The 19,865-nt window shown below is 39.6% G+C and overlaps 1 protein-coding gene across 1 annotated transcript in view; it reads left to right on the top strand.

Moving 5' to 3' along the window:
• Window positions 1–3,727: 3,727 nt before the first annotated feature.
• The window catches only part of xirp2b (xin actin binding repeat containing 2b), a 36,085-nt gene continuing 19,947 nt past the window's right edge, over window positions 3,728–19,865 (top strand). The window contains exon 1 of the mRNA XM_056389284.1: window positions 3,728–3,930. The gene's annotated coding sequence lies outside the window, so the exon portion shown is untranslated. The remainder of the gene's footprint in view (window positions 3,931–19,865) is intronic.

The following is a 19,865-nucleotide window of genomic DNA, read 5'->3' as shown; positions in this document are numbered from 1 at the left end:
GATGAGGAGAGGTGCAGAGCTGCAACTGAACACCACCTGGTGGTGAGTTGATGTAAAAATTCGGTTACAATTTTTTAGCTGATATATTTTGAATATTTAGCTAGTTTTCCTCTCATTTGAGACAGAAATTCATGTAAAACATCAAGTTAAATGTTAAATGTTAAATGTAGATCTAAATGTTAAATGTTAAATCTCAATATTAAATCTAAATCTAAAACTAAATCTAAATTTAAATCTTAATGTTAAATCTAAATCTAAATGGGTCGCAGAGTGTAAAGCTAAAGATATGCAAATAAATCAGCGCCAGCGCTCTGGTCCACGCCCCCTTGCCATACCCTCAGCTCACACAGCCCCGCCCACACAACTGACCTGGGATCAGTCGCTGAGACGAGCGAAAGAAGTCAGTTGATTCTCTGTATGAGGCTGAGATTGAGCGGGCGGTCATGGCAGGTGTGCGAGCTGCACTCCAAGGTGCATTTCCACCGGTACCGTCCACATTACTAATGGTAAGGTAAGTATTTTTACTTCTAACTTCTGAAAACATTCTGGAGGACCAGTTAGCTACCGTTTGTTAGTGTCACTCATATGCTAGCTAAGGTTAGCTAAGGTTTTTATCTTTTGTTGTGAAGACCTGAAACAAGAGCCAGCATTTTAAATGTCAGATAGGTATATAGCTAGCGATCAAGCTGATGTTAGCTATCTGGGAAAGTCACACATTAGCAACAGCATAGGCTTCATAGAGTGAGCAGTTTGTTACCAGTAACCACTAAATAGATTATGGGTAACTAAGCCTATCTTTCTGAAACATAGCTCCAGAAAATCCTTACAGGGGATCACAAAATTTAGCTAGCATCTGAGTGACAATACCAAACAGTAGCTAGCTGGTCAGGTTACTTTCTGTTGGTCTCAAGGATGATCTGGCAAACTCTGCAGATTCTGGCAGATTTGCCCTGACATGCTGAAGGCTCTGGACTTTGTAAGACTGTCTTGACTGACACACCTCCTCAATGTTGCATTCAAATTGGGGACATTGCCTCTGGACTTGCAGACCGGGGTGGTGGTACCTATTTTCAAAAAAGGGGGCCGCAGGGTGTGGTCGAATTATCAGTGTGTCACACTGCTCAGCCTCCCTGGGAAAGCCCATTCCAGGGTGCTGGAAAAGAGGCTACAACTGATTGTTGCACCTTGGATTCAGGAGCAGCAATGCAGACTCCGTCCTGGAAAACACATTCCTGGTAGATGTCGGTTAGGGTGCCTCAGAATTCCCTCCCTGCTATTTGCAGACAATGTTCTGTTGGTCTTGTCAGACCAGGACCTCCAGCATGCACTGGGGCGGTTTGCAGTGAAGCGGTTGGGGTAAGGGTCATCACCTCCAAGTCTGAGGCCATGGTTCTCTGCCAGAAAACAGTGGATTGATCTCTCTGGGTTGGATCACTCTCTGCAGAGATGGAGTTTCTTCCCCAGGTGAAGGAGTTCAAGTATCTCTGGGCCTTCTGTATGAGTGAGGATAGGATCGAGCAGGAGATTGATAGGTCAATCGGTCCAGCGCCAGCTGTAAAGCTGGCATTGTACTGGACCATTGTGGTGAAGATGGAGCAGAACCTCTCTAGTTACCAGTCGAGCTTCGGTCTGACGCTCACCTATGGACGTGAGCATTCGGCAGTGACCAAAAGAACGAGATTTTAAGTAAAAGCGGCTGAAATGAGTTTCCTCCACAGGGTGGCTGGGCTCAGCCTTAGACAAAGGGCAAGCTCTGACATCCAGAGGGAGCTTGGAGCAGAGCTGCTGCTCTTTCATGTCTCCTTCCACTGGAGGTCTTCCATGCACGTCCAACTGGTAGGAGGCCTCAGGGTAGACCCAGAATACACTGGACGTCTGAACTACTTTGCATGACCTGCTGCCACTACAACCTTATCCCGTATAAGTGTGAGAAAATGGATGGATGGATAGAATAATAGTTCCTGTTTGATTTGCCAAAGCTTTATTTAGCAGCATTCACATTCTTTTCCACTACTGTTCCATGCCTCATAGGCCCTTTTTACAGCTGAAATTTCAATTTTCATGTGTCCCAGTAAGCCATGACAATTTTATTATAATTTACACCTTCAATTTTCCTTCTGTAAAATGTTGGTGAAAAAGGTTTATTGTCTATTATTACTTCTCTTAACCTATACTGTCAACCCTGATATCCCATTTACCATTTTTTTTTAAAAACGGAGGAATGGCTGTATACATTAGTCATTTCAAGGAGTACATTAAATGTTTTCACAGATGACACTGTTAACAAGGCAGGGTTGAAGAACCAACTCACCTCAATGTAAGGAGCATTTTTAAAGGGGAAAAAGGTAGGAAACTACATATGGCAAGAAGTATTTTTGTCCTGTGGTCCCCAGTTGGATATTTAAGGACCACACAAAGCATACAGTAATTAAATACATGTAGAAGACAACTAATGAATGCAACCACTACAACACAGAAGCCATTTATACACAACTCCTGGCTCTAGACCAATCAAATATTTAGTAATGACTTCAACCTCAAGTGTAGTTAGTACACACACAATTCATTTGGTTTGGGAGCATTGCTGCACTGTGTTCTCAATGTTGTATCAGTGCATTATCTATGTCTTACTTTCTTTCTTCATTGTCTAGCAACTGATAATTTCTCCTATCAAATGAAAGAATTGTTCAAATTATCAGAAATATAGGCCTAGAAAATAAACTGAGTGCAGTCACCGCATACTTAGAATGCTATTACAGAGCTATACCAAAACTGAACAATAATTTCTGAAGTATTAGCCATTATTGCATTACAGTACAAAAATAAGTAAACATTGTCAGTAAATTGGATTTGGGGATTTGAGGGTGCACCAACTGTTCTGACATAAAGTGGCTTCATTTCAGGATCCAAATGTATTCTAAAGGTTTTTATGCTCCCAAATGCTGTTTAATTTAACCATGACTCTGTCGTGGCATCCTCATTAGTGCTAATGAGAATTTGCTACTAACATGTAGCCTCTTACATTTGCAACTAGCACATGAAAAAAAGGGGGAAAAAAACTGATTATGAAAAATTGTTTATTTCACATGAGGTTAATTTCATAAAGAAATGTCATTCACTGTTTCTTTCTCTAATTAGGAAATTAAATGTGTGTTTTTTAAGCCCTGGTTTACTGTGAAGGAAAGTTGTCCCCTGTTAGTATAAAACTCCAGTGAAACCTGATGGCTGTGAATGGATGAGGGACCAGGCTATACGTGACACTCTGCTCTGGCCTTTCTGAATTATGCATTCCTCTCAGGTTAACTGTGGATATCTGGTGTCCTTCATTCAACACATCACAGTGGACTGATCTATCATGAATAATTTTCTACTATTTTTTCCTTCCCCCAGCAGCCACAAGAAGCTTTTGGACCTATTTGGAGAAAGCCATGAGCTTCTATGTGTAAGAAATTATTTATATTTTGTCTTCTTATATACTGTCAATGTTACTGGGAAACAGTTATGTGTGTAATTGTGTGTAAATGTCTTTGCTTGTATGTGAAAAGGCTTTTGCTGTACACCAGATTTATTGTGTGTCTCTCTTTATGGAGCTCTTGAGAGCTTTTGTGCACAGCCTGTCAATTCTGTGCCTTTACAGAGTCGCTGATAGAGGCCCCTCAGGCTGCAAAGAAAGTGGAACCCTGTCAAGTGTGGTGACCTGTGTCCTCTCTCTCCTGTAGTCAGAGTACCTGGTGATACAATTGCACCACAATGGAAATTCAATCAAGAGATGGACCAGAGTGAGAGGCAACTGCTTTCGTGTCCCTCTCCAGCACGCCTGCTAATCGATCAATTCATCTGAAGAGGAACTTTAAACACATCTGGATTAAAGATACTTCAGTACTGGAAGGTGGTTTGGAGAGAGGATCATCGACTTCACTTTCAACAGTTGTGAGTACAATCATTGCTCTATTTTATGTCTCTGTATGATTGCAACAGGTACTTTTATGGGTGGTGTATGGCAATTATCACCAGCAGTCAAAGCTTTCAATAGTAAAATGTGACCAATACCATGCGCTCATTTAGTGTTGATTGTATCAAGTGAAAAGTGACAGTTATAAATGTGTTTTATTGCTGAGTTTGTTGCTAAGGCATTACCAACGCAATTAATTACAAGTATGGTATGTCAGCCTGAGAAATAACCTTGACAGAGCACGCTTTGTTACAGGATGTTAGAATGCTGTACATAATGTGGGATTTCTTAATTTCAAAAATATGCGAACCAAATGTAATGTTAGTAGTAGATACACAGTTGTGTGAGACAAAAAGGCAAAAATATGTTTATTAATCTGAAAGGAATTAGCTAAAAGGAAACACAGAGTAACATGTTAACTTTTAAAATGTTTGGTATGTCACTGAAAGACACATTGCTGTCAAGTGAAGGCTTTTCATTTGTTATTTCCATATGAACAAATACATCCCATGTTTTTGCTCTAATCCTTCCATACTGGCATTTTACTGCAGAGAATCACTATGAATTCACATTCAAGGCTGTGGAGGAATTAGCAGGAAACATGTAGTGCCACGGATGTTGTTTAACTATATTATTTACAGGTTGCCTGTGAATAATATATAATGCCTGGTAATTTCCTCCAAACAAGCACTTATAAACCTGGATACCACAAGCATGAGCTATAAAATAAGAAGTGCATCCCTCATTTGAAGCTGCACTAATCAATATTTTCCGATTACCAATAGATCAAATTACTACGTGTAATGTGAAAGAGGCTGCCTGTAGTGACGGACCCACAGAGAAATCTCACCCAATGATGCAGCGCCCTCAGCTCAGCAGAACGTTTGAACATCTTTCATTTCCTTGTTTTGATGTTAAGACCCCGGTAGCAGTTCTTATCAGAAGTTCTGATAAACCCTCTGGATGCTACCTGCCAAGCATCAAACTGCACACATTCAAAGCTAGCTGCTAGCTGGTGGACATGGTGGAGCACTTACCAACTATAGAATCAGATCTTTCCTTGAAGAGTTAGAAACCAAAAGAGAGCTAAAAGAAGAGTGAACACTTTACTTATATCCATCAGGTGGCCAGAACACAACACAAAATGAATAGCTATTGGACCATGTCTCCTGGATGTGTAAACAGGACAAACCTCATCCATATCAACTTCATAACGTGATTATATGTCAGTTTTTTCCACTTAAAAAAATGAATCAATTAATTTTTTTATGATGTTTTCATTTATTCACCAGGTGACGATTAGTATACATGTAGTTTGAGTATGACAAGTCAGAACTGATGCAGAATACACTCCTTTCTTATTGTATGGTACCGACCTTATCATGAGGAGCTCTCAGTGCAAACATGCAAACTGAAATGGAGTGGATAGGACATGGTTATAGGGGCCAGAGAGAAATTGAGCTTCAGGGACCCAGCCTCAAAGCACACATGTAAAGTAGCTCACTATTTAAAAATATTATTACCAAAGCCAAGTTTGAGTTTGATGTCTGTCTCTCCTCTAGCATGATTTTGAAAAGTATAGAATCAGTAACTTCTCATTGTATGCCATTGTTCCCAGTAATTTTACACTGTGAGAACAACAATGAGTATAATCAGTCCAACATGAATGATTTTAATAGAGGGAGACAATCTGGCAGAACACAGAAATGCATGATTCGCAGTGTGTGGGAGCGAATCATGTCATATTCCAAGACTGAGAACTGCTGATGAATTTGAATGACAGGGTATCCATGACAACTATAACAAATGAGTGTGTGCACAATAGTAAATCTTCATTTAGTTTGAATTATCCGGTGTCTATGTCAAATGGGGCATGCAGCATATTAGCCTCATGGATTGACATTTTTCAGATCTCCCAGCCCATCTGACAGTGTTTCTTTTACATGAATAATGAGACCAGAAGTGCTGGATGAACATTACACTGTGTGGGGCTTAGGAGCAGTGAATTACTGGGTACAACTAGGCTGGCTGGCTTTATGCATGTGGCTGATTTGCATTCAGGCTCCATTGTAGGAGCAACAGGCGTGAGATATTATAGTTGATATATGCGCAGACTTCCAAGCCCTGCAATAGAAAACATTATTCTGTTAGTTTGAAACCTGCAACTTGACATGTGGTCGATGTTGTGTGATGAACATTAACCAGAGGGTGTTTATGTTAAGGGCAATAGGATTACTGGCTCAGTCATTAGCACTTCCTGTCTCTGTGTTATTCTTGTATTACACTTGCAGTGCAGTTATCCCTATCTCCAGCTGCTCATGACCATGACATGGATTAAGCTTGCAAAGGAAATTGAATGAATGAATGAATCCCCTGCATTTATGTAACCCAAACTAATATTGTAGTGACTGCATTTCACCACAAGATGGCTGGAAGGTACACACAGAAATCAGGAGACTTTGCCTTTGCCTGACAAGAATATTTTGTTGACTGGCTTTTTGAGGTTTCTCCAACGAGGGTGGACTGATTCTCTAGGCAAAACAGAATAAATTATACTTTAATTACTGAAGTTACTGGCAGCAACAACAACAGTTTATACTTGAAAATTTACCCTCCAAATTATTCATATAATGTATGTAAATTACTATAAAGATACCTTTGGTCCTCCTCCACCGGATGATGCTGCTTGACTTTGCCCATAACTTTTTAATTAGTGTTATGGAACAACATACCTGCTGCAGGGGCTGTGCTTTAACTGGGTGCCCCTGTTGTATACCAGAACAAGCTGCATTACGAAAAATGATTGATTTCAATATATCAAATCCAAATAAACATGTTGTGCTTCTAAAAACAACATTAATAAAACATTCATTATGCCCTCCATTGCAAATCTGACTCTACTGTTAATCGCTCATAAGCCAAAACCAGTGCAATGGTGAAATGTTTCTACTTTAGATCAAGCTGATGGGACTTATGATTTAATATGCTTACACCGCAAGACACTCTCGCTGCAGCAAAGATTGATTAAGCATGATACATTTTGCATAATGGGCACTTGTGTTTAGTAAACAATTTAAGTTAACATAAATCACTATGGGCAGTCTGGTAATTGATGCAGGGAGAAAAAAATCTGTCTTGTGGGTATCTTTGAGTCTACCCCCAACCGCTGCAGAGCTGAACCAAAGCTTTCCCACTGTCTGCATGGGTACAGCCATTATGTCTCTGTTGCTCACTTATGTAACACAGTTTAATGCTACATTAAATGAGAGTGTCTCATGACTGCCCTGTTAATTAATGTGAGCCAATGTGATGTGTATCAGCTGTAATGCATTTATGAAGTTGAACCTTAAACCTGAGAACCTCAAGTTTACCACAGTTTAATGAAGTGTGTGCAGTTCCTGAGGATGGCCTATTTAATTGATTTAATACTGTGTTGCTCAGTGTAGTTTAGTTTGAGTGTTTACAGCTGGTTGGAGCTTGAATTTAGTTCTTTTGTGAACGCTTTGTGTACCATACTGGTACAACAGTGGCCACTGTTGTACCAGTATGGATGTAATGATACATTGTATCTTATCATTGTACACAAGGCACTTGACTAAATATTTTACGTATGAAACAATTCAATTACAAATGACTTGTTGTTTCATTCCCAATTCCCCTGACTAATATGAATTATAGGATTATTCTCTTTCACTGATTCACAGGAAGTACCTTTAATTAATATTATTCTGCAACCTTTAATCTTATGCTAAAACTAAAGTAATTGGAAATGTTAAACACATACTCGGGCACATTTTTAATCTGTTCAGAATGTATTAAATTGAGAGATCAAAGGAATCTTTATCAAATCAAGCCATGCATTTTGTGGGTCATTAAAGCCCTATCACATATTTAGATGTCAAAGATATGAACTGCATATCTGTGATTTGATTTGATTATTTTTGATAACTCATAAAAATTCTGTTTAATTTTTGCTCATTTTCATAATTTACCAAGTGGAAATTCTCTTTTATTTATTAGCATTAACCCACTTAAATCATTCAAACATCAAACACTGGCATCAAGCATAGTTTACAGCTAAATGATTATAACTTAAACATCAGATTTGGCTAAACTCAACTTGCTCACGCAGACTTGTGCATGTAATGGGTAACTGGGCTGTACATTACATTAAATGGAAGAGAAGAGACAAACTCCTCTTTATGTGTAAAACACTACTAATTTCTGGGCAGAAAATCGCCCTTTTGAATGAACCTAATGGTATGGCTAACGCATTTTATTAACATGAATACTGTTAACAGGCACCAGGGAGCCTTTGAGAGTACTTGTGAAAATGTCATCATAAACAGAGATATTCAGAGAACAGCATTACTGGCCTCTGCAGCGGCTTTACTAGCCAACGCAGAGCCTCTTCTAGTGTCAGCCAACAACTTCTGGAGACACATCAATGGGAAAATCAGGACTCAGCTCAGGTCTGGAGTGTCTAAGATTGTTGGTTCTTTAATATGAGTATAGGTCAGCATACTAAGTCGGAGCATGATTATCAAAGTAGACTACTCCCAGATGCTGGAGTGCGGCAGAATATACAGTACACACTGAACCAAACAAGGGGTCGAGCTGCTTGGCCTTGCAACAGCTTGTAGCAACAAAATAACCAGAGTGAAATGGAACAATGCTGTGTAAATAGATTTTTGAGTGATGACTTTGAAAGGGTTGACAAGTGTGAAAAGGACAAGACTCGGGGAAGATGAATAGACATGAGCATGGACAAAGAAAGTGAACTGCGTCATCTCTGACCATGAGGAGTTTTGTAGATTCAGTGTTTTGTAGATTCAAGTGTTTATGTCAAGAGATCATTTAAAAAAAAAAAAACATTTTTAAAGTATAAGGTAAATATCTCTTTTCTCCAATGCCTTTCCCCTTGTTCAGGTTTTACATTCCTGACTAATGCATCCACCGGGTACTTACACAGACTCATAGAGATATGGACTCATTTGTCATTTGGATGCATTTGAGCATGCTGAACATTTTATTGATAGTAATGTAGGTCACCCTTCTTTGAGTCATGGTGCTTAGTCTTTTGTCACTTGAGACATTTATTTTTAGGCTCTTTTTGAGTTTCCGTCGTGGCTTTTGGTGCCGAGATTGAGTGTCAGGCATGACTATGTCATAGCACAAGCAGGGGCTAAATATACGCCCTGTTGCTATGAATGTTGATGGTGATGTTGTGTGTTTTTAAACAAATTTATTCTGTTATTGTCTCAGTAGCTTGATTAACACACATTGTTCATGAGAGGCATCCGGATATTTGCAGGTTAATGACTGGAAATGAGATATTTGGGTTATTCTTGACCACTTTTCATCTCTGTTACCTTCCCGTGTCTACATTTCCATGTCTTGATTATTGTTTCCTTCAGGCAGGATCTGTCAGAGCTGCATGTGAAGGTTGTTTGGCTGCCATTATCTTTTCTCTCTTTTCTTCAGCTTGTTGGTTACACAGAGCCTCACAGGTTGAGAAACAAAGTCTTGTGAGATCAGGGTAAAAGTGTCGGCTGATTATTTTACAGAAACCTGACACCCTAATTGATGGACAGCGGTGGGTGGAGGCAGTTAGGAGCCATGTACAGTATCTACCACACAGTCCCTCATGATGATCATAGGAATCACATACTTGCCATTCCATTTTAATGATGTTCCTCCTTTGTAAGAATGACCCAGATTCAAGGAAGTTGTATTATTTGTTTCTGCAGATAGAAGTTAAATTGATCAAATTGTGGTGGGATGTGTGGAGCAGAATAGCACATGAGAAAAATCACTCCTTAGAGTAGCTGTAATGTAATGAAGTGCCATTTTAATCATTCTAAAGGGCAATTTTCCAAAGAAATCAGGTCATTTAAGTGTTAATGCTTCATAATCCTCCTCTGGATACAAAATATCTAATTAACATGAGAAGTGGTTTGTACTTCACTTATTCCCCATCTTTTGTTTGCTGATGTCAGGAACATAGACAAGTTTAAGAGGTGTTACATCTTTTGATGCAGATTTTTAAAACGGTATTGAAAATAATTGTATTTCCTAGGAAAGATGAAGGTGGTGAACACCACCAAACACTACCAGTGGTAATTGAGGGTTTTTTTGGGTTATGAATAGAGGTCATTGCATGGCAATCCCATCACCCCAATTCAGTAAACATGTTGAAATATCTAAAATGCCTCAATGCATTCCAGTCACATGTTAACCTTCACCATGGGAGAGGGAGGGCAAAACACACCAGCCTTTCTCTGCAAGGTCGATGCATTGTGCCTGTGTACTTTTTTATTCTTTAATTGTCACATCTTACATGTTAATTGAAAGTTGACACATGATCAAAGTGTTATAAACTTCAAAGAAGTAACCTACTCAGTAATATTTGGTTGCCATGGCAAAGCACTCAAAAAGTTGATCTGTGAGAAATTAATAGATGTGAAGGAACTTGACACCATAACAAGTCTTCGGTATAAAGTAAGTAAAATATCATGATTGAATTTATAATCTTCATATTAGTTTAAATGTAAAATCAATGAATGTCTAATTGACTAAAGTCATTTCTTAACCATTTATTCAACCCATGCTCTTCGCCATTACATGAATGTGAGATAATAATAAATTACAGTAAGAATTTAGGGACATATTAGGTCAGGACATAGTGTATCATTATATTCATTTCATGCTGACTGCTCATAGGCGGCAAATGGTCTTTTCATTTTATAGCCAAATGGCAGGAAAGACGTACAGAAAAAATCTTTTTGCAGCTCTGAAGACCTCTTGGTGTGATTTGTAGGATTTTGTTCTTGCTGTGCACCTCAGTGATTGTTTTTAACTGAATTCAGTGGTGTGCTACACGGTTAATGTTGGATATTCCTTCCAGTGTAGTCGCTATAGGAGTCCGGTTCTAAAACCACAGGGAGAACAGTGGGTCTGACTTACTACTACTTTTGGGGCCAAATTTCAGACTAAAGATTGAATTTGGAGCTGATTTTACGAGTCTGTGGTTAAAGTTAAAGTAAGGGATAAGGGTTAGGCAAGTAGTGGTCAGGGTTAGGATAAGTCACCAGGAAATGAATGTAAGTCTGCGTAATGTTCCCAAAAGTTACCTATGATGTGTACGTGCGTGCGTGCGTGCGTGCGTGCGCGCATGCGTGTGCGCATTGTCGCAATGAAGTGAACAAGTCAGAGTTTGCCTGCCTGTTCCTCACTCCAGTCAGGAGGAAAGATCAGCCACACAGCTTTATTAGCGTACTTCCAATTACCATCACACACAAACACCTATTGTATATGGGTGCAAAAACTCAAGGACACACACACACACACAAACTGTGTAGTGAGCAGAAGCAGGCCCCACCCCACTGAGCATCTGAAACAGAGTGCTGTCTGGTTTTTGTTCTCAGCAGTGGCAGCGCTGAATGCTGGCTGAATGCTGGCTGAAGGCTTGAAAGCACAAAGTACCTGCATGTGTGGGTAGGCACCACCGGGAAGAATTGATTATTTGCTCCAAAGACACTTTCCTCTGTGCGTCAATGACCTCAGTCTAATATAAAGTGTCTGTTTATTTCAGTGAAATTCCCCTATTTTCACTGCTCTTTAATGAATTTGTAAATTCCTCAAAGAAGCTCAGCTATGACGTGTGACTTTGACAGTAACTTACCTGATGTGTTTGAACATTGTTATAATCATTAGCCAGAGTGATATTTGATTTTTGAAAGAAATGTCATTTATTTTTTGGGCAGTGAGATAGAGGAAAAAGAAAAAAAGGAAGCTGAATGTACAAAAAAAAATGCATAAAAGCCAATTACGGATGAAATGATGAGTACATAAAAGCAGAGACAGAGAGAGCTGCATTTTAAAATCAGACACCCTTTTCCAAGAGAGTCACACATGAGCTGCTTCCATCCTGTCCGTCAGCATTCTCCAGTGAGGCTTTTCCTAAAGGCCAGCTTTGGACAGCTGGAAGTAAGAGATTGGAGCTTTCGCAGGAATCCCTCTGTCTTCAGTGTCTTATGAGGCACAAACACTCAGAGCTCAGTCTGGCTCTGTGGTGTACAGTAAGCAATAACAACTGGAAGTCTGCAGGGACAAATGTGTAAATTCTTGGAGGATTATGTTCTTTTTGATAATACAATGTGTTGAATCTGTCAAAATGTTTAGTTTGTTAGGTAAACATCAATTTCAGTGCTTAAAGAAATGGTTCAACATTTTGGGGAAAAACAATTATCCTGCTTTGTTTATGAGATTTAGATGAGAAGATTGACACCACTCTCATGTCTGCGCATTAAGTACAAAACTGAATCATGGGGGCAATTAGCATAGCTTAGCATAAAGTCTGGAAACGGGGGACAAACGAACACACTGTGAGTTGCATGCATCTTGAAACGGCTGAAAAAAGTGACTGTCAAGAAAAAGTTATACCAGGAAGCTTTATCTAAAACAACAAATTGAACTTTTGACACAGTCATCCATCTGTGTCCCTTGCTTTCATTCTTTATACTAAGCTAATATAATCATGTCCTGGCCCGGGTCCCATAAAGCACAAACATGAGATAGGTACAAATCTTCTCATTTAACTCCCAGAAAGAAAGCGGATAAGCTTATTTCCCAGAAGTGGAACTCTTTCTTTCAAACATTAACCGATCCTAAGGTAATTCTGAAGGGTCACAAAAACTGTAATTTTCACTTATCCAGTGAAATATCTCAACATCTACCATTAATGCATTGGCACAAAAACCAATGGAAACATTGTTTCCTAGATGATGAATCCTAATACCATTATTGATCATCAAAACTAACCCCTAACCTTATCAGCAAGATAGAATTAAAAAACATTTTCCAGTACTTTGGACCAAGTATAGTGACATTCCTATGAGCCTCAGCTGTACTCTAGCTGTGTTTACTGCTAATTAGAAAGTGTTAGCATGCTGAAGCTTAAGCCCTACTCTGATAATAAAAACAATACAATTAAACTACTTAAGAAAAAGCAGAAATTATAATTATTCTTGTTTACCTCTGTGCGTCCTGTAGCCTGTGACAGAACGCTGTAAGTATACATCTCTTTATTTTAAGGGAGAACTGCTTCTTGGTTGACACATGACATGATTTGGTTCAAATACTGTATATACTATACTTTTCCACATTCTGTGCCTGCCTGTGTGTGTGTGTGTGTGTGTGTGTGTGTGTGTGTGTGTGTGTGTGTGTGTGTGTGTGTGTGTGTGTTGTGTGTGTGTGTGTGTGTGTGTGTGTGTATGCTGTTTGTATTCGGTGATTCAAAGATCATGTTGGAAACCACCTTTCTATAGCAGCCAGTGACCCAACACCACACTAAATATATCAGGGACAAACTTAGAGTCTGGGACGCTTTAACTGCAGTCTTAATACCGTAAACTAGCTCAGGTCTGAAGTGAACATCTAATCTGTGCACAGCAGCGCTAAAATGTCAAAAATAGGATTGTTGGCGTGACAGTTTGCAAAGACTTTCTCTACTAACGCCCCAAGCAACAACAGCTGCATTATTTTGTGTGAGTCGTAGTGAGAGAGATATGAGATCGCAATGCTAATTTCAATATGAGCTTAGATATTTTGAGGACAGTTCGGCGAGACATATTTTGATCCAGTGGAGACAGCCTCCTTAGAAAAAAAAAACAGTTTTGTTTCTTGTCTCTCTGCTGCCCATTTAGCATTTCCTTGCTTACAAGACTTGTGATTTCAGCTTGTGATTGACTTCACGTGATTTGAGAAGCTTTGTGTGAGAAGGTTTTTTGCTGTAGGTTCCATGCAGAGGGGTACCACTGCCTTGATTTCAGACTTGTTCTACCTAATTTTCCAAGGAAGCAGCAGACGAAAAAAATTTAAGGGCTTATTTAATTTGCAAACAATTTGAAAACCAAAGGCAAGGCATTTTGTGCCCTGCAGTGCTGATTAGCAGCTAAGCGGTATATCCTCATTGCCGTCTTTCTTTTCCCCTGAGAGCATTTACATATATAGAGATAAAAAAAGTATGCATACTATTACCTTTGATACACTATCATTACTGTCCATAGCAGTGAGAATGATCTGCTCTTGCCAGGGTTGTTTTTCTTCTGTTTTTGAAGAGCTTTAATATGAAAATGCAGGTGATAAAACATTACCACACATCACATCTTGTATGTACTGTATGTAACTCAGTGATTGACAAAACGTAAAACTCTCTGATATGGGCCGTTCTCCACAGCATTGAGAGCACTTGCAGTAAAAACATTGATTGATTCTTTTTGCAGAAAATTTTAACCCTGACTCATTGCTGCTTATGAACATTTCATTTATTACTGGTCATTAATGTATTCATTGTAAATGTGTAAATATAATATCTAGAGATCGACCGATATGGTTTTTTCAGGGCCGATACCGATACCGATTATTAGTAGTCAAGGAGGCCGATAACCGATATTTGGAGCCGATATTTATTTGCAATAAAAGGGAAAATATTGGCGTGAAAATTTTGAATAATGGAAAAATTCCACTTAACTTTGTTCAAATGCCTTTAATCATATGTTTATTTAACAGCTTTTCAGATTTGCAACATGTTAAAGTTTTTTTTTTCTTAGACAATAGATATCTTTGTTTTAAAATTCTAACAAAAAATGCAGGGAGCTCCCAGGCTCAGCAGCATGTCTTATAAAGTTAAATGAAAACTTAAACAAATAAATAGCTCACTAAAGTTTTCTACAGTAAATAAAGTTTTCCAAAATTTCAATATAACTGAAATGTTAATCTTTCACTTATCTTTGTTTTAAGTTCAAACAAAAACAAAAAGTGCAAGGAGTTCCCAGGGTCAGCAGCATCTCTTATAAAGTTAACTGAAAATTTAAATAAATAAATAAATAGTTCCCTGAAGTTTGCAGTTTGAAGAATGCAGTTCATGTAGGCTTTATGATGCAGTTACATTATGTCTTAAGTCTTGAACAGCAATATCCTGCTCCTCTCTACAAGAAACTATCAAAGACAGCTTCAGGACACACTTCATCTAACAATATGTCATTTTCTGCTGCTTGGGATCTCTCAATCAACACAGAAAAAGGTAAAGTACTTGGTAGTTAAACAGCCATTATTGCCCTACAGTTTTCTCTCAGACAGACGGTACTTGCTGTCAGTTTCTGCAGCTTCTCATGTGGCTTACACAAACACACACACACTATTCACTAGCCATCCCCTCAACGTGCTTCCCTGCAATCTCTCTCTCTCTCTGTGTCTCTCTTTCTCACACACACTTCTTACTTTTATAACTATTTCAGTATCAATGTTATCAGTAACCTTGTTTCAAGGGATTAAACACTAAATAGCCTAAAGCATCTTCACTTTAATAATCAGTGTTTATCGTAGGAACAGACAGCTGCCGCCAACGTCTTGGGCCTCACAGTAACGTTAGTAGTCGTGAGTTGTAGAGTTTCTCATGTGACTTCCACACAAACACACACTATTCTCTACCATAACAGACAGTCTCCCCATTGCTACAGTCTGCTGAGCATCTAGAGCCGCGGACCGATGGGTTAACGTTACGCTAAAAGCTAACCAGCCTTCACCTCGACGGGCTTCCCTGCAATAAAACCGGACATATCGATATTATCAGCAACCTTGTTTCAAGTGATTAACAGGCACGTCTGGAGGGACTGCGAGCAGCAGAGCTGCCGCTTATGTTTATATAACGTTAATGGGCTCACAGTAATCTTACTAGTAGTTGTCAGTTGTAGAGGACTGGGATTTTTATTACAATTTCGGGAAACTCTGCTGCCTTAACTTACCTTCAAAACAAGTATTTGCTCTCCGGACCTTCTCCACCGTGTGTGTAAGGACTGTTCATGCACCGCTTACACTGCTGATTGGCTGTTACCGTGGCTCTGCTTGTAACCAATCAGATGGTGCTGTGGGTGGGACAATGCTGGCGACAGAGTAGTGACAGCAGACAGAGAGGCGCGGCTGCATCAGAGCCAAAATAACCCAGTTTTAAATTGATCTCTTATCGGCTGTCGAATTTTAAAAAAGGCCGATGCCGATATGCGTCAAAATGCTGAATATCGGCGGCGATAATCGGCCCGGCCGATAATCGGTCGATCCCTAATAATATCACAATTAGTGTGTCTCTTGAAAATCATTTGGTCCTTATAGCAGGCATAGCACAGTGAAAGAACATCACAGATTCACGTCACAGTTTTAACGCAGCAGCTGTGATGATGTTACACACACACAAATCGACTCAAGTTGGTCCGCGGCTTTGATCAGGACTGAAATACCTCAGCAACTAGCAACTATAACGAGATGGATGCAGTTTTGTGCAGATATTGGTGATTCCCCGATGATGAAGCCTTTTAACTTTGGTCATCCCTGTCTCAACCAACTATTGGATGAATTACAGTTCAATTTGGTGCAGGCTGTGTTCCTCTCAGTATGAATGACAAAAACTTAGGTGAACCCTTAACTTTTCTTCTAACTCCATCATCACGTTTATGACTAAATACCAAGAAGACTAATGACATTTCCATCAACCTCAGCTGTACTTGTGTTTAGTGCTTATTAGAAAATGTTAGCATGTAAACACAGATGGTGAACATGGTAACATGATTCCTGCCAAACATCAGCATGTTAGCATCATCATTGTGAGCATGTTAGCTTGCTAACGATTTAGGGCTAGTACTGCTGTGAGGTCTGCACCCTCACAGGGCTGCTAGCTGCCCATGACGCTCAGTCTTGTTTATTAAAAGATGCCAAAGAAGAAAGGTGAGGGGGTTTTGAAACTGAAATGCTGTTTCATACCAGGTGTTTTCAGTGTCCATTCATGTGTTTCATTGAGTCTCTAAGGACAAACAGAAGGGACTGTCAACACCAGGCTAGTTGATGTGGCTGTGCTGTGTGTCTGCTATAAATTAGGTCTTGTAATGTTTTCTGTGGACCACATGAGACCTAGCTTGTCAAAGATAATGGCCTTCCTGATAATGAAGAAATAGCTTCCTCTCATATTTGGCTTTCTCTCTATAAAGTAATAGAGTTAGTACCAATCAACAAAGCGTCACACACCACTGCATTATTTTACCCTTGTGCTTTTCCAAATTCCACTCTTTTTATTTAATTCATTTGACAGTGGAATTTTCTGTTTGAAAGCATAAAAACCTCCCTAAACTAATAATTTCATTTTGTTATCTGGTAGACATGCATATTTCTGATAGGCCAGCCAATTGTGTGGCTCCCTTCAGTACTACCAGGTGGCCTGTGTTCAAAGGCACAAAGTGTACAACCACACACAGAGCAGTGACTATGAGGCGCTAAGAGAAGCTGCTGCTACTCTACATGACGCCACAGTATACAGACATTCTGGAGTTGCCTCGTACCACTTCTTAAAATACAGCATATCACTGACCTCTCAGACCTAACATCATCAGTTAGGCTTGTTGGGCTCATTGGGTAGATCTACATTCTTCATCTCACGAGAAAAAAGGAGTGCTCTAACTTGTCTACTTTTAGCTAGACAGCAGTAGTAGTTAATAATTCCTGGTTTCGAGGTTTTTGAGGTATTCCTAAATGTGAATCCAGTCAAAGTTTAAAAAAAGAACAAAATCTGCCCCGAAATAAAAAGCTGTGTGAATACAAGAACCCTTGTGATTCATAGCCTCACTTCTAATGGCATCTGGCGGAGATGTGGCTCATTGTCATGCATCCCATGGTGCTATCTGCCTGTGGTCCGCATGCAGTGCTCACTGATGTGAGCTACACCAAGCCTCTACTTGGGAGAGGATCGAAATGAAAACACTGTTCACTCGATTTGCAAAAACCATGGAATATTTGCTATTCAAGTTGCCCAAGTTATGGATGTAACCACACAGTCGAGTTGAAATGCAGATAAAAAGTCTCAGCATTCACGTAGTAGAGAGGAAATAAATAGGAAGAGACATCCAGCAACTGTCATAATTCACTTTTTTTTGCAGGTTGAGTATGAATTGTTGTTGTAGTGTATTTGTGATACTAATGACAACTCTGTTAATGAGCAGTGATTCATTTCTGCACATTTCTAAGACGATTGATGTACTTTGTAGAACTACAGAGCTTCCATCCAGGTGAATTTCTGCATTAAATCTGAGACTACTGTTACATTCAGACGAAATGTATACTTGCATGTGGAAAAACTGCAATCGGAATGAACTATTACACAGAAAATTGCTGCTTCAAGATACTAACAGATATGTGTGTTTGAATTACTCTGTTAGTGTACGAAGCTATCATTGCACGAGGACATTATTTCTTCCTAATCCTCCGATTGCCTCACACCATGAAAACCATATTTTTTCTCAGCCCTGCAATCTCAGAGTGTATCAAGCAGAAATGTCTGTCAGCTTTTGTGAATGTGACATTTTCTTTGTTTCATCAGAAATCTAGTTAAATGTTGTAATGTTAGTAGCTCAGAGTTTTCTCCTCTGGGCTTCCCTCTTATTTAATCAGGCACTATGACAAAGAGCCCACAGATATTTACAGCCTGGATGACTTGTTGCAAGAGGAGCGAGGTTTACAAATTCACACTTTAAGGCTCTCCACCAAACACTTGTGCTGGTTGGCAATGAGCCATTTCTCTAGGTGGAGCAGCCACGGATTAAGTGCCTTGCTTATGGGCATATTGACAGTTCTGGAGTGAAAAAACAACATTTTTACTTACAGTAAAGTCTTTATTCATTGTAGATCGCTCTCTTTTGTTATTTGCTGTAAATTATTCTTTTGTCACATTCCTGGGCCTGGCTAAAATTAAATAATTATTATGTGGTTGCAGTGCCAACATGTAGGCTCCTGTGGCTCAGGAGGTAGAGTCATCCCCTAATCAGACGATTGGTGGTTCGATTCCTGGCTCCTCTGGTCTGCGTGTAAAAGTGTCCTTGGGCAAGACACTGAACCTGTTCCATCAATGTATGAGTGTATGGTTGAATGGGTGAGTGGGGCAAGTATTATCTGTAAGACCAGAAAAGTGCAAAATAAGTGCAGTCTATCTTATCTGAGGGTGTTATATTGGGTGAACTTCCTTTTTAAAAACATGCATAGGCTACTAAATATGACAATGATTCCCACCTTGGTGCACCATTCCCACTCTACCCTTCCAACACAGATGCAAGTCAGCACTTTAAGATGATAATCACTGATTCATTTAAAATCCAGTGCCCTAGAGTCAAGACACAGAACAATACAAACTGTGTAACTGTTCAGATCTTTGTGGACTGCTCTGACTGTACACATGGGGAGGATTCACAAGGAGTACTTGCTAGTAGGATAAATTCATTGTTGGTTTTGCTTTTTTCATGGGATTTTGCCTGTGATGTGCCATTCCACATACAAGCTCCGTCACTTACCCTGATTTTTCTCTTTGCTTTGCAAACTTTAATGCCTCCAACACTATAAGCTACTGTATATCTAAAGCTAAGGACCTGCTACAGCAGTATAGAACACAAAACTGATTTTCCTATTTATTCTGAAAGCATTCCCAAAAGAGTTAGACTCTTCTACAGCAAAAGACTCGGTGAAAGAAGCTGTCACTAAAATATTATGCTTCATATTATTTGTTCCTTGGAACCATGTGTCTGCCAAAAGCCTATAGTATCTGATGGAAATCACTTCTTATCTCCCGTGCTGGGCTGGCACTGCTCTGCATATCTCTCTCTCTCTCTCTCTCTCTCTCTCTCTCTTTTTCTCTCTCCTACTCTGTGTGGGTGTGGGATGGGGTGGGATGGGGGGGTACTTGAGGGGTGGCTCAGGAGGTAGAGTTGTTCCCTAATCAGACGGTTGGTGGTCGATTCCTGCCTCCTCTGATCTGCATGTAAAAGTGTCCTTGGGCAAGATACTGAACCTGTTCCATCAGTGTATGAGTGTATGGTTGAAT

The sequence above is a fragment of the Seriola aureovittata genome, chromosome 11 (genome assembly GCF_021018895.1).
Source record: "Seriola aureovittata isolate HTS-2021-v1 ecotype China chromosome 11, ASM2101889v1, whole genome shotgun sequence".
Classification (NCBI taxonomy): Eukaryota; Metazoa; Chordata; class Actinopteri; order Carangiformes; family Carangidae; genus Seriola; species Seriola aureovittata.
The sequence above is the reverse complement of the archived record's forward strand: the minus strand, read 5'-3'. Positions and strand labels throughout refer to the sequence as shown.